The sequence below is a fragment of the Chiloscyllium plagiosum genome, unplaced genomic scaffold (assembly GCF_037043375.1).
Source record: "Chiloscyllium plagiosum isolate Xiang-an unplaced genomic scaffold, Cpla_swu_hap1 HiC_scaffold_18, whole genome shotgun sequence".
Taxonomy (NCBI): domain Eukaryota; kingdom Metazoa; phylum Chordata; class Chondrichthyes; order Orectolobiformes; family Hemiscylliidae; genus Chiloscyllium; species Chiloscyllium plagiosum.
The window spans coordinates 33505744-33521262 of record NW_028270156.1 but is presented as its reverse complement, the minus strand read 5'-3'; the positions used below and the strand labels follow the sequence as shown (position 1 = coordinate 33521262).

Here is a 15519-nt window from a genome sequence, read left to right as displayed (position 1 = left end):
CCAAAAGGGAATTCTTGATAAATCTTCTAGTGCAATAAGTTGTCCTCAAGTGAATGTTGCAGACTGGCACATTCCAAGGTCCAGGTACATGCTGAAGGATGCACTGATGATTGGGGCAACTGCTGCAGGGGGACAATGGGGAAAGTTGTTGTCCAAGGCTTTCTAGCCATAGTCTATCAAGGATCTGGAAACTGTAGAATCCCTTGTGCTGTGTACCTTGCAAAGGACATACATTACAAAACAAGAGTATTAACAATGTTTTTAGGCAGATAAGAGTGTAGCACGGTGAATAGAGAAAAAGTTAGCATCTCTTGCACTTCCTGTAATTTTCAAGTTGACTTTTTTCATCCTAGCACTATATACCTGACATGTTGTAAATATTATGCCCGTCGAAATCATATACTGAGTAGAATGCTTTGAGACAAATTGAATATTATTGAAAATTCTCGTAAGATATAAGATGAAATGTTTTTAAATTTCTTTTACAAATGTTATAAATAACGTAAAATTACTACAAATTCATCAGGAAATTCAGAACAAACTTCCTTAGAATGGTGAGCACGTGGCACTCACTACCACAATAGTTGATATGAAAAACAGAAATACATTAAGGAAAAGTTAGATAATCACATGCAGCAGAAACCAATAGATGGATATGGTGAGATGAAGTTATGTCGAGGAGGCTTGTGTGCACATTACATTTGCAGAAATAACAGAAAAAAAATGGAGCAGAAAAAGGCCATTCAGCCCCCAAGTCTATCCATCAATCCACAACAGCATGGCTGATCTGCCTCAGGCCTCAGCTCCTCTCTTGTGTCAACTCCTCATGACCCTCAACTCCTTGATATTAATGATTTAACGCTGCATTTCGAAAGACAGCCCTCATGCAGTGTTCCTTTGCTCAAAACAAAGAAATGTATAACTATACAGTGGCTCACCAAGTCTATCAGTATCTGGATTGTATGAAGCCAGGTTTAAATTGATAATTTACTGACTCGGGCATGAGACTGTTAACAATTGAGCCAAGCTGATTTTATCAACACTTAGCTCTGCTGTGCTAAGGAGGACTTTTAATTTGGTTGCTCTGACTCCCCCATCAGGTTCAGCTGCTGTTTAAATATCCCATACTGCTTCTTTTTTCCTCTGTTCATTTATTTTTCTTGAAATAAAATGTTCACCTTTTAATTCTACATTGGAATGATGGGAGCATAGTAACCTGCACGTTTCCCTCCAAGACTAACACAGACCACCCTGACTTGAAAAGATGTTTACATTCCTCACTAATCTCCTCCCCCACTACTTCATCTCATCCGTTCAGCAAATACTAATTCCTTCCTCCTTTGTGTGTTTATCTAGCTTCCCTTTAAATATAACTCTATTTCCTTAACCACTCCTCACAGTAGAGACTTACACATTCTCACCAATTTCTTGATAGAGCTCACAATCCCAAATCCTTCCTGAACAGCGTTGACTGCAGTGGCTCACTTTGAAGATGCATCATATTCACAAGAGGCAACCAGGGCCAGGCAATGCACCTTGGATTTGCTCGCAACACTCACCCCGAAAACTAAATTGAAAAGGATGAAATACTTCATTCAAGTTCTATCCTTCTCCTTTAGGTAGCATCCTCATTTATCTGAGGATCATTGATTCGTAGCCTATGCTGTGATTTTACTATGGGGCAGGAAGAGGAGTCAAACCCGTGTCTACCTCCACTGAAATGGAGATAGAACCTTATACTGTTGGGTGTTTTTCTGAATTACACATTAATCATCTATCCAGTTGAGCTAACTGGTGTCCCACACCAAATTAGTGTCTATAAAATTAATTCTGCATCCTATACTTAATAGGGTGTCAGCTGTGGCTTAATTGACAGTGCTTTTGCCTCTGAGTCAGAAAATTTGGGTTCCAAGCTACAGACTTGAGCAGAACGTATAGTTGACACTCCCTTGACAGTACTGAAGTGCTGCACTGTCAGAGATGCCATATCTCAAATACGTTAGTCAATCAAGGTTCTGTTTGCCTAAAAAAAATTCTCTTGGTAGTATTCCAAAGAAGAGCAGGGGAGCTCTACAATAACTAATTTCTTCTGTAGGCTCAGCAGTTCTGGAGCTAAATCCAAATATATTTGCATCAAATTGGCAGAAGGCCAAACCCCTGCCTCCTCTCTCAGTTTACAAGGTGGCAACAAATTACATTTATTTATTTGTCACCATTTGTCAGTGCGCCCACACTTTTAATTACTGGCACTGAATATTGGAATAGATGCATATTTTCAAAAAACCATATCTTCATTAAAGCCGTGTGTTTACATAACATTTACAGCACAGAAACAGGCCATATGGCTGACTGAAATGTGTCAATCTAATGCTCCCAGCAAATCTCTTGTCTTCTCCTCCTTACTCCATCTAACCTGATCAGTACAACCCACCATCCTTCTACTCTCATTTATTTATCTGCCCTCCCATTAATCCTAACTACTTTTCCAAGTAGTTCAACCACAGCTTTTGGTGCTGTGTTTCACGCTCTCACCATCTTCTGGGTAAAGAAGTTTCTCTTGAGTTCCCAACTGGATGCACTGGTAACTATTTGGTAGCTTGTCATCTTAGTTTCCCCAGTAAGTGGAAAGATGTTCACTACCTCTACCTCAAATGGGGAGGTGATGGCCTAATGGTATTATCACTGAACTGTTAATCCAGGTAATGCTCTGGCATCCCTAGTTGAAATCCCACCATGGCAAATGGTGGAATTTGAATTCAATAAAAAAAGATATCTGGAAATATGGAGTCTATTGATAACCGTGAACGCATTACCAAATGTTGGGAAAACCCAGCTAGTTCATTAATGCCCTTTAGGGAAGAAAGCTTCCATCCATACCTGGTCTGGCCTACATGTGACTCCAGACCCAAAACAATGTGTTTGATTCTTAATTGCTCTCTGGGAAGGGCAATAAATGTGGGCTAGCCAGTGACAGCCACATCCCATAGCTGAATTTTAAAAAGTACTATCATAACCTTCAAGACCTCTATTAGATCACTCCCTCAGCCTTCTCTTTTATGGAGACCAAGCCTGTTCAATCTACCTGATAAGTATAACTTCTCAGTTCTAGTATTTTCCTTATGAATCTTTTTTGTAATTTCTCCAGTACCTCTATATCTTTCTTATCATATGCCTTGAGACATTAACCTCATTATTTGGTCATGTTAACTGGACTGCTAATCCAAAGGTTTGGACTAATACTCCAGAGAACATGACTTCAATTCCCACAACACAAGATTGGGATTTTGAATGGTATTATGTTATGATGCAAATAATCCCCCGATTACCACTTTAGCTCTGTACTGATTAGCATGTGACTTGGAAAAACACCCAACAGCATAAGGTTCATCTCCATTCTGTCAGCTGTGCTATGAGGTTTCTGACAGGAGGTACAAAAAGACCCAGCCAGAGTTAAACATTGTATCACTTTTATGGACCTCAGAGAAACAGGAACCTGTGAGATCTAGTGCAGGTGCAGGGATGACAAGTACATGGTACTTGAATAGCAGCATCAGATATTGGAATGACATCAATGAGGATGGTAGGTGAGAGACTGACCAGGTGTGTGTTAGAATAATCAAAAAGCTAGAGCTAAAAAAGCTATGCTTGAAAATTTCAGCAGTACAAGAGATGAGGCAGGAACAATTGGGTGCTATTACAGAGGTAGGAATATACTCTTAGAAATGCATAAATAATTGGTCTGAAGTATGGGTTAGCATCAAATATAACAAGAACAATGCTTTGAGACTCATATTAAAGCACAAAGGGACAAAATTTCTTTTCTCTGCTCTCATGACAATCAGTTTTTTGTGGTATTTTTGAAGTTGCATTTTGCGATTATAGGTCAGGAAATTCATATTGTAGCATTATCTGTCTTGTGTGAAATCCTTGGTTGAATTGTGAGTGTGGTGTGTTTACATTTGTTCCTTGACATTTCCCAGATTCTCTTCATTCAATATCGCTTTGAATATTGTTGGCAAAGAGCTTGATTCTAGTGGGAGGATGTGAAAGAGTGAGGATAGAAGGAATGGGGGGATGGTGAAATGGAAGCTGTCCAATCTTTGTATCCCCTAAGGTGAAAGGCTCCATGCTCAGTGGCCATTCAGCCTGAAAGCAAGGTCAAGAACTGACGTATTTGATTCCAACTCTGACAAGCAGTCCTGGGAATCAAACCCACGGACCACTGATTTGGAAATAAGCCCTGAAACTATTGCATGAAGTGAGCATTATCCAGGGAGCTAACAATTCAATCTTCAAACATGACCCCTTCTGAGATAAATACAAACACATATAAAAAGTCTAAGGAAATGGAGAGTATCCCACATCTATTTTTAATCATGGGTTCTTCAAATTTAAAGTCATTCCTTAGGCTAGCAATAGAAACATTGTATTTATTTATTTATAAATTATCAGGTTGTGTTGGGATTATGGATACTAGTTTACTGCTTTAGCAAAATAAATCTCGCAATGCCTCCAATTTTAAACTTTTATCCTGATTGCCCCCATCCATCATTGGCACGTGCACAGGCATACGATGTACAGGGAGGTAGCCTGTGCCACGAGACCAGCAGACACACAAAGTCCTTCAAAGATGTTGTCAAAAGAAACATTGAAGCCTACAACATCAGTATGATATATGGGAAACTCTGCCTGTTGTAAATAACGTGAAAGTGAGGACTGCAGATGCTGGAGATTAGAGTCAAGATTAGAGTGTGCTGGAAAAGCACAGCAGGTCAGGCAGCATCTGAGAAGCAGGAAAATCAATGTTTCGGGCAGAAGCCCTTCATAAGGAATTTCCTGATGAAGGGCTCCTGCCCAAAACGTCGACTTTCCTGCTCCTCGGATGCTGCCTGACCTGCTGTGCTTTTCCAGCACCACTCTAACCTTGACTGTTGTAAATAACAACAACTGTGGGCAAGAGATCACCACTGTGGCAATATGTGGTTTCTGAAGCTCCAAGCAGACACCAACCTGAAAACAAGATGTCAGTGGAGATGGTTGCTCACCACAAGCAAGAGGCAACTTCATGTGTAGCATTTCTGACAGAATTTGCCTGTCAAGAACTGAGTTGCTCAGCCATCAAATGAAGTACTGCAACTGATCTCATCTGAACTTACTAAAACTTTGCAGTTGCAGTCCCATTATCTCTCTCAGACAGAAGGATGCTGAGTCTCTCCACATATTTGAAATATCTTCTACCTCTATAACCATTCAAGCACTCATTATTCCTCCAATTTTGGTCTCTGGGACTATATGCCAGTTAGTCTGATTTCTGTATGAAAAAATATTCTAGAATCTATTCTTGAGTGCATGTTACGTGGCTTTTGGAAAATCACAATATGACAAGGTAGAATCAGAATGGTTTTACAAAAAATTTGTTTGACAAACCAATTGGGAGTTTTTTGAGTATTAAGCAAGGTTGTGAATTAACCATCTTACAAGCTCAATTGATTATCTTTGATTGATTGTTCATGTAGCTATTAGCAAACAAGATTATTCAGCAAGTATTATTCAAATATAGACTCACATCTAACAGTAGACACTTATTATAGATTTTGCAAATGTGAGTAGGTTGAGACCAGGCTGTGCTCTACCTCTTTTGATCATTCATACAAAACATTGTTCAATTATGTGCTATGCAGTATGCTAGTTCTGAATGGAAGTTCTAAAGAAGAATCATATTGGACTTGAAACATTAACTCTGATTCTCTCCACAGATACTGACAGACCTGCCTAGTTTCTTCAGTAATTTATGTGTTTGTTTTAGGCAATATCCATTTCTGAAAGTGACAGTCTTTGACCCATTTGTAAGTTTGCATGATACACAGTAAAAATGACCTGATCAGAATAAAACTGATCTAATCAGGACTAGCTATTGTCCCCCACGATAGCTTTGATTTGTTCTATTTCTGCACCAAGCTTGTAAAGTGAACAAATGACCATAGCTCTGTTTACAAAATTGCTGATAAAGCCAATTTTATAATGTATGCATGAATTTCAACATGCATGTTGACTGAATGAACACATAAATCATTAAAAGTAACGCCTCTGTTAATACGGCCTTAAAGTTAAGTACTCAGATTTATTCCTCAATAGTTTATTGAATTTAATAAAGCCTATGCCAAAGAGCCAGCATAGACTTGATGGCTAAGTAGCTTTCTGTGCTTTAAAAGGATTGAGGATCGATAAGTGAAAATGAGTGGGACTACTACATTAACATTTTTTTGATGTTCTTCTGATCCCAGCTGATGTGTGGTGCTGAAAAAGCACAGCACCACACTGCCTGACCGGCTGTGCTTTTCCTGCACCATACTCTCGACTCTGATTTTCACAGCATCAGCAGTCCTCACTTTGTCCTCCTAATCCCAGTTGATGTCATTTATGGAGATTTTGGACCTTGCTTGATAGATCATATTTTGATTTGCTTGATTTTAACAAAGTGGTCTCATGCTGAAACATTTGAAATACACAGTAAAAGTATAATCTTATTAATCCCAAAACACTCCTTTATAAATTGAAAAGAAAACTGACATATTTTGTAAAAGTAATCAAAGCAAACACAATTACAGATTCCAAAAGCACACCCACACAGTATTCACACCAGTGACCCTGACTCTAACAGCTCGCTATGTTTAAATCATTTGTAATTTTAATTTGTAGACTGGAACTGTATGCAGCTCCTGCCTGGAGTTATTGTAAACTTGATCTTAAAGGTACTCATCCTTAAGTACCTCTTCAGGGGTTTATTCCAATACTTCTGGTCTAGGAGTATCATTAACACTGGACTCAAAGGTATTTTAGTTTCATTATATCCTTCCCTTCTCAGGCGCACTAGTCTATACAGGAATCTTTATGGAAGGACTTCATAAAACTGCTCAAAACTCAAACTCAAACTAAAACAAAAGGATTGGTTAACAACCATAAAACAGAAAGAACATTTGTCATTTTAGGAGGAGAATGTGCAACTAGTTGGGTGGCATAAAGATTGATTAATGGGACTCTGCCATTTATAATTGATACCGATTATTAAGTGAGAGGTTTTGAGAATAATATGTCTAACTTTACAGATGACACAGGGTTAGATGGGAAAATAAGCTGTGAGAAAGAAGCTGCAAAGGAGTACAAACTAGTTAAGTGACTGGGCATGAAGACGGCATATGAGTAAAAGAAAGGTAATGTGAATTTAGGAATATGCCGTCAGAAGAATGGGAAAAAAATTGTTTTTTAAAAGTAAGACATTTGTAAATTTTAGTTTCAAAGTGACTTGGGGATCTTTGAACATGATTAAAGCAAGTTAACAGGCAAGGAACTTGACATATAAAGGGATGGAAATCTTACAGAAGTTATTTAAGAATTTGGTGAGACCACTCCTGGAGGACTGTGTACAATTTTGGACGACTTACAAAGGAAGGAAGCATTTGACCTCGGGGCAGTGCAATGAATGTTCACAAGATTGGTTTCTATGACAAGAGGTGTGCCCTATGAAGAAAGTTTAAGAAGAAAAGATCTATACTCTCAGGAGTTTTCAATAATTATCATGCTGAAATGGACAAAGCAATTGTGGGGAAGATGTTTATCATAGCTGGGAGTCTCAGGGACAGGACACAGCCTCAGGTTAAGGGGTCAGCTATCTAAGATTAAAGTAAAAAGAAACACCTTCATTCAGACAGTTATGAATCTTTGGAACTTTCCACCCCAGAGAACTATGGCTGCTCAGCCATTGGGTATACATAGGAATTTAATGAGATCATGGCTAACCTGTGACCTAACTCCATGCACCCTTGGCCCATATTCCTTAACATCTTTATTTAGCAAACATTTATCTGTCTCATATTTAAAATTAGCAGCTGATCCTGCATTCACTGTTGTTTGTAGTAGAGAGTTCTACCACACTTTTATGTGGAGAAGTGCTTCCTAACATCTCTCTTGAATGGTTTGGCCCTAATTCTTAGACTGTGTCCCATAATCCTAGAATCCCCAACCAGTGGAAACAGTTTATCTTTATTTACCCTGCCTTTTCCTGTTAATTCCTTGAAGATTTTGATCAGATCATCCTTAACCTTCTAAATTCTAGAGAAAACCAGCCTAATTTGCATCATCTCTCTTCATATCTTAACCCTGAAGTCCAGGTACCATTCTTGTAAACCATGTAGTACTCCCTTCAAGATCAATATATCCTTCCTAAGGTGTGACCAACTCTGCTCACAGTACTTCAAGTGGGGACAAACCAGCATTTTATATAACTGCAGAATAACTTCTGTATCCTTGTACTCTAGTCTTCTAGATATAAAGGCTTTCTGGATTATTTTTGCACTTGTGTGTGACATTTTAAAGGTTTATGTACCTTAAATGTTCTTGATGAAGGGCTTATGCCCAAAACATCGACTCTCCTGCTCCTCGGATCCTGCCTGACCTGCTGTGCTTTTCCAGCGCCACCCTTTTTGACTCTGATCTCCAGCGTCTGCAGTCCTCACTTTCTCTATGTCCCTTAACCCTCAAGTCTTGTTGGACATCCACTTTTTTTAACTTTATAGTATCTAGAAAGCACCCTGATCTATCCTTTTTTAAACCAAAATGGAAAACTCACACTTGCTTAGATTGAACTCCAAATGCTACAATTTTGTACATTCACTCAGGCTATCAGTGTCCCTTTTTAATCTTTTGCTATCATCTGCACAGTTTATAATGCTGTCTAACTTTGTGTCATCGGCAAATTTGGATATATGTCATTTTATGCCATTACCCAAGTCATTAATAGATAATGTGAATAATTGAGGCTGTAACACAGATACTTGTGGATAACCACTGCCAATTTGAGTACCTACCCATTATCCCTAATTTCCATTGCTTGCCACTCAAGATATGATCATTAATCTTTGGGCATAAAGGGAACCAAAGAATATGGGAATGAGGTTGAAATTGGTGTGTATGCAAAGGTGTAGCTCTGAGTATTGAATAATTGAATGCACTGGAAGAGCTGTATATCCTAATTCTTATATGAAGTCCTTAGCTGTAAAATTCTCTCCCCAAATGTCTTTGCCTTTCTATCTTCCTAACCCCATTCCTCAATCAGCCTTCCAGGTGATCCTTACAAAATATTTATATGACCTCGCTTATTTTTCACCTGCTCCAATAGTTCCTTCTGTGGGTAATTGATAAAGAATTATGTCTAATTAACATACTGGTGCAGCACCTTGGAACAATTTACTACATTAGAAGAGCTACATAAATGCAAGTTGTTATCTTTCTGCCACAGAAAGTCGTGGAGGTAAAAAAATTGAATGTTTCAAGAAGGAGTTAGATACTGCATAGCTCTTATGCTAAGGTATCAAACTTATGGGTGTGAAAGTGGGAAAAGGGTACTGAGTTGGATGAGCAATGATCATGTTGAATGATAGGGATTGCTCGAAGAGCTAAATGGCATATTCCTGCAGCTATGTTCAACATTTCTATGCTTTGTAAATATTTAAGTTAATTAATTACTTCTATACTTGTAGCAGTTATATAAAGTTCTAGTTAGACACAGTCTGGAGTATTCAATACACTGCTGGCACCAAACATCAGGAAAGGAGGTGTGCTGGAATACTCAGCAGGTCAGGTAGTATATGTGGAGAGAAAGAAAGAATTAATGTTTCAGGTCTTAACTTGAAATATTCTCTCTCCACAGATGCTATCTGACATCCAGCATTCCCTTTCTTTGTCTAATTTCCAACATCCATAGTAATACACTTTTCCTTCAAGAAGCACACATTGGCCTTGGAAGAGATGTGGTGCAGATTGACTGAATAATACGTGGGTTAAAAGAATTACAATGAGGACAGACAGTATTTAGTAGGTTTGCATTCACTGAAATACAGGTGATTAACGGGTGATTGAGCTGTTTAAAAAGGTTAAAGAATTATATTGTGTATCTAGAGATGAACAATTTTACCTAGTGGGGTAGCCCATAACCTTAAAGTTGGAGCTAAGTTATTGAAGGGTGATATCAGTAAGGACTCCTTCATACAAATGGTAGTGGAAACCTCTTTTCCTAAAACCTTGCTGAGGTTGGGGATCAATGAAAAATTTCAAAACAAAATGTGATATATTTTTGTTGGTCATAGGTATTGAGGATCACAGAACTAAGGTGATTAGGTGGAGTTAAGATATAGATCAGCTGATAATACTGAATGGTGGAGCAGGCTTTAAGGGCTAAATGGTCTTCTCCTGCTCCTACGCTTGCATTCAATAGAAAGATTTGGCATGAAGTTGAAGATGAAAGAATGGAAGAAGGTGTACAGAAGCAAGCAGTTCCCAGCTGTTGAGGGATCCAGAATGAAGAGCCAGAGATTAAATATTTTAGAAGGGACACAAGAGACAATAAAATAAAAAGAACTTCCATTCTGTGGCATGACCTCCAGACATCCTAACATACTTTAGAGCTAATGGTGCATTTAGAAGTATTGTCAATGTTGGGAAATTGGCTCAATTTAATATCTTGTCTAAAAGACAGCACCTCCAATGATTCAGCATTTCATTACTATTGCACTGATATTTCAGCCTTAATTTTTGTACTCAAGTCCTGAACTATGTCTTCAACCACCTGACTCAAGGGGTGAGAGTGCTACAAACGGAAATGTTATTAAACTAAAATGATGTGGCCTCCATTTTCAGGGTTTGTGCTTGAGGCAGAATCTACTGTCAATATTCACCATTAGATGGAAAAGGTGGTTGAAAAACAAAGTTGGAGGGATATGGAAATGTGACATGGAAATGTGATTAAAACTATTTCCTCATGTTGGCTGTAGAGACCAAAATGAGCTGGATTGGCTGAATGGCCTAATTTAATATTGCAACTACTACTACCTCTTCTCCAGGTATCATTCTTGATTTTTCAAGGCTCCCTAAATGATGGAGTATGCATTAATTTTACTCCTGCAATGGGTGAGAGGAAGGCTCCAGGTCAGCATATTCCAAAGCTATATGTCCTTCAATAGGGTCATGTGCAGAAATTTCTTTGCCCGAAGATTGGAGGGAACATGGAACTCGCTATATTAAAGAGTGGCTGAGGTAAATAGCATGGTTATATTTAAGAGGAAGCTAAGTAAACACAGAAGGAGATATACTTATAGAAGGATATTCTGAATTGAAGGAGATGATATCTGAAGAGAAGAGACTTACCACTGTTACACAGTGGAAGGGAAAAACATTTGAGCAAAACCCTGGAAATTGGAAGTGTAAAACTGAATGGACCCCTTATCTGCAACTGAGATGTTGAATCAGGACATGATGAAAGCACATACAGTCAACTCCGCCAAGCCCTCCTCACAAACATCTGGAGCTTTGTACCATAGTTAGGACAGCTGTCCCACAGATCAGTCAAGCCATAGATTGACTTGGCATATCCACCAAATAATAGCTATCACTTGCAGACAATGCTCAAATCATGGTCCCTCGGTATGCCCTGTCACTCTAGGTCACCAGAGCTGCAGGTAGACAAGATAGTGAAGAATGCATTTGGTATACCTGCCTTTATTGGTCAGTGCATTGAGTATAGGAGTCAGGAACTCATGTTGCGACTGTACAGGACACTAGTTAGGCCACTTTTAGAGCATAGCATGCAATTCCGGTCTCTCACCTATAGAAAGGCTGTTGTGAAACTTGAAAGGATTCAAAGAAAATTTACGAGGATGTTGCCAGGGTTTGCAGATTTGAGCTATAGGGAGGAGCTGAATATACTGGGTCTATTTTCCCTGGAGCATTGGAGGCTGAGAGTGACCTTATAGAGGTTTATAAAATTATGAGGAGCATGGATAGGGTAAATAGGCAAGGTCTTTTCCCTGGAGTGGAGCAGTCCAAAACTAGAGGGCATAGGTTTAAGGTGAGAGGGGAAAGATATCAAAGGGACCGAAGGGACAACCTTTTCATGTAGAGGGTGGTATGTGTTTGGAGCTGCCAGAGGAAGTGGTGAAGGCTGGTACGACTGCAGCATTTAAAAGGCATCTGGATGGGTATATGAATAGGAAGGGTTTAAAGGGATATGGGCGAAATGCTTGCAAATGGGATTAGATTTATATAGGTTATCTAGTCAGCGTGGATGAGTTGGACTGAAGGGTCTGTTTCTGTAGGGTATATCTTTAAGACTCTATGACCCTATGACCAGAGGTGGCAGCACATTGATAAGCAATTGAGAATGAATGACCCTGGGTGTCCTCAACATTCTCTTTCGATCCTATGATGTTTCATGGTATTAGGTCAAACATTATCACGAAAACCCGCCTAATTACTGCTTACTGTCGGCCCTCAGCTAATACAGTGGTACTCTAATGCGGAAGAAACAGCAATTATGTAAGATGTATTTTAGGTGAGTGAACGTCAAAATTATTAGTAGGGGTGATTTGGGATCACCACTATTTATTGAACCGGCTGAATCCTGAAGGACAGATCCCACAACAGGTGCTGTGAGAACCACAAGCAGCATAAATATATTTAACCAAAGTTTGTTACTCATGGCCTAGCATATCTCCATTCCCATCAAGTAAATAAATCAACCCAGTTCAATGACGAACACAGTAGAACTTGCCAGGAGCAGCACCAGGCATACCTAAAAATAAGGTGCCAACTTGGTGATACCGCAACATAGGAGCATATGCATGCTAAGCAGCAGGAAGAGCAAATTATAGGCAGAGTAAAGTGATTCCATGACCAACAGGTTAAGAATTGTGTTGCTGGAAAAGGGCAGCAGGTCAGGCAGCATCCAGGGAACAGGAGAATCGACGTTTCGGGCATAAGCCCTTCTTCAGGAATGAGGAATGACTTTCCTCATTCCTGAAGAAGGGCTTATGCCTGAAACGTCGATTCTCCTGTTCCCTGGATGCTGCCTGACCTGCTGCCCTTTTCCAGCAACACCTTTTCAGCTCTGATCTCCAGCATCTGCAGACCTCACTTTCTCCACCAACAGGTTAGGTCAATGCTCTGTTACAACTGGTTGTGAATAATGGTGGCCAATTAAGTGACTAACAGGAGTAGGCTTCACAAACACTTCCAGCCTCAATAATGGCAAAGTGCACAAGGCTGGAAGTCTTCAGCCAGAACTGCCGAGTGGATGATCCGAATGGCCTGCATCTGAAGTCTCCAGAGATGTCAGTCTTCTGTGAATTTAATTGACTTTATGTGATATAAAGAAATGATTGAAGCTACTAGATGCAAAAAGATATAGGTCCTGACAACATTCCACATTCTGAATTGTGTTCCAGAACCAGCTACGCTCCTAGGCAAGCTGTTCCAGTACTGGCATTTACCCAACAATGTGGAAAGTTGTCCAGTTATGCCCACCCACAAAAAAGCAGGAATAATCAAATCGGGACAATTATTGCCTCATCAGTCTACTCTCAATGATCAGCAAAATGATGGATGGTATTAAAACACACCATGAAGTAAGAGACAAATTCACAGCATTAGTCTGCACATTGGTGCTTAATTTGGGTTCTGGCTCCAAATCTCATCAAACCTTAGTCCAAACATGGACTAAAGAGTTGAATTCAGATGTGTTGTCAGCGTTACTGTACTTGCCATCAAGATAGATTTAATTGATAGCAGCAGGAGTCCTAGTAAAACTAAAGTCAATGGGAATCACAGAAAACTCTCCAAAGATTGGAATCGTGCTGAGCACGATAGAAGATTATTGTGTTGATGAAGACCAATCATCACATCCTTAGAATATGACTGCAGGGGTTCCTCAGGACAGTGCCCTATGGGTTACCTTCCATCCATCATAAAGTCAGAAGTGGGATGTTTGCTGATGACAGTTTTTGTGGGACTTCCTTTGTGATGTATCTACCTGCAACTACTGATATATAAGTGAAAGCCCTGTCTATCATTGTTGTTACAACATCTGAAACAATATTTCTAACTCTGTGCAACTGGATTTGTTTTTGAATGGATAATGCAGGGATTCCAATTATTTACATTTACAACTTTCAGAAGGGAACTGGACACATTTTGTGTAGAAATATAGGAGGGCAGGGGGCCTTTTAAAGAACCAGCAACAATAGACTAGGCTGAATGGCCTCCACTTATCCTGTCAGATTCTATGATTCTCATTTACTCATTTGCTCACAACAATGCCAGAAAATACAGGGAAACACTTGATATGAGAAGATAGGAGTCAAACGTATGAGCCTATTAACAAACCTCAAATATCTGAACAGTAACTGAGTGGCAGTGGAATCCTTGCATTGCACTCCACTTCCCATCAATAAGTGCTCACACCAACTGTTGCTTTGACAAGGTTTTGCACAGGCCAATCACACATCTTGGCATCTTCCAACTTTTTCATGATTCACTGAGCCTTCAAGACTCTGGTGCAGAACATTCCCACAGGATGTTGATACTAGCAAGTTTCCCCATGTTAACATTTCAATTCTTTGCTTTAAAGTTTTGGACAGGGAGATGCAGCCTTGCACTGAAAAAATTAGGTGTCATTGAAAAGACAGGAAACCTGAGTAAGTAACACAGAATCAAGCTGACAGAGGCACCTAATCTCCAAATGATTTGTCCCTAATGGCATTTCTGTACAGTTCACAATCTAGTAACATTGCAGAGAGCTGTACTGCACCTGGAAGACTCTCTATAAAGAACAACCCTTACTATTTTATTTCTGCTTTCTCACCCTTCATACAACAACAAGCTTCACAAAGATTCTCGGAAGATTGCTAGTACATATTTCACAACGCACAGAGTCACCAAACCACATTAAAAAAGTGTAATTATTTTTCTTAAACAGCTTAACTACTATATGCAGCTAATTAATCCCATGTCTGAAATTTTATCTTTAAAAGCTCAGGGCTGCTTTCAGTACTTCTCTAGTATCTTTCTAGAACTCATGGTAAAGGTATTATACCTTGTCAGCAGCAACAGAAACACGAAGCTCGATTCTGCTCACAGCCGGTGAATAAAACCTCTCAGAACCCGGTTATTTGGATCACCCTGCATACATAAACTGAGTGACAGACTAATTCCTGCTATTCTGAGCCCAGCCTCTCTCTCACTCCTGGGAGCTTTTACCATTTAAGGTCAATGTTCCATCTGGTCTTGCTGGCTCTCTCTCTCTCTCTCTCTCTGTTGCTCTTTCTCATTTGCTTTCTGCCTCTCTCTCTCTCATTGTTTCAGTTTCTGTGCCTCTTCTCTCCCTGTCTCTATCTCAATCTCTATCCTCTATTCTTTTCTCCCTGTATCTCTCATCCTGTCCTTCTGTGTGCCCCCTCATTATCTCTCTCTATGTCCAACCCCCCTCTGTTTCTCCCCCTACTCTGTGTCTCCCCCTCCCTGCCTCAGTTTCTCTGTCTACTTTTCCCTGCTTCATTCTCGTTCTGTCTGCCCTTTCTCTCCTTGCTTCTATTGCTCTCTTTTTTTGTCTCTCCCTCTCCATTCTCCCACACTCTGTGTACTCTTGTCACTAGCTCTTCGTCCACTAGATCATTCAGCATGCCTGACTGTCTT

General features: G+C 39.7%; 1 protein-coding gene across 2 annotated transcripts in view; it reads right to left on the bottom strand.

The window, feature by feature from the left end:
- Positions 1-15519, bottom strand: part of irag1 (inositol 1,4,5-triphosphate receptor associated 1) — a 159838-nt gene that overhangs the window by 106926 nt on the left and 37393 nt on the right. Inside the window, exon 1 of one of the 2 annotated variants that reach the window (XM_087996430.1) lies at positions 14921-14936. The exons of the other annotated variant lie outside the window; for it this stretch is intronic. The gene's annotated coding sequence lies outside the window, so the exon portion shown is untranslated. Of the gene's footprint in view, positions 1-14920; positions 14937-15519 lie in introns of those variants that run through there. 2 annotated transcript variants of the gene reach the window in all.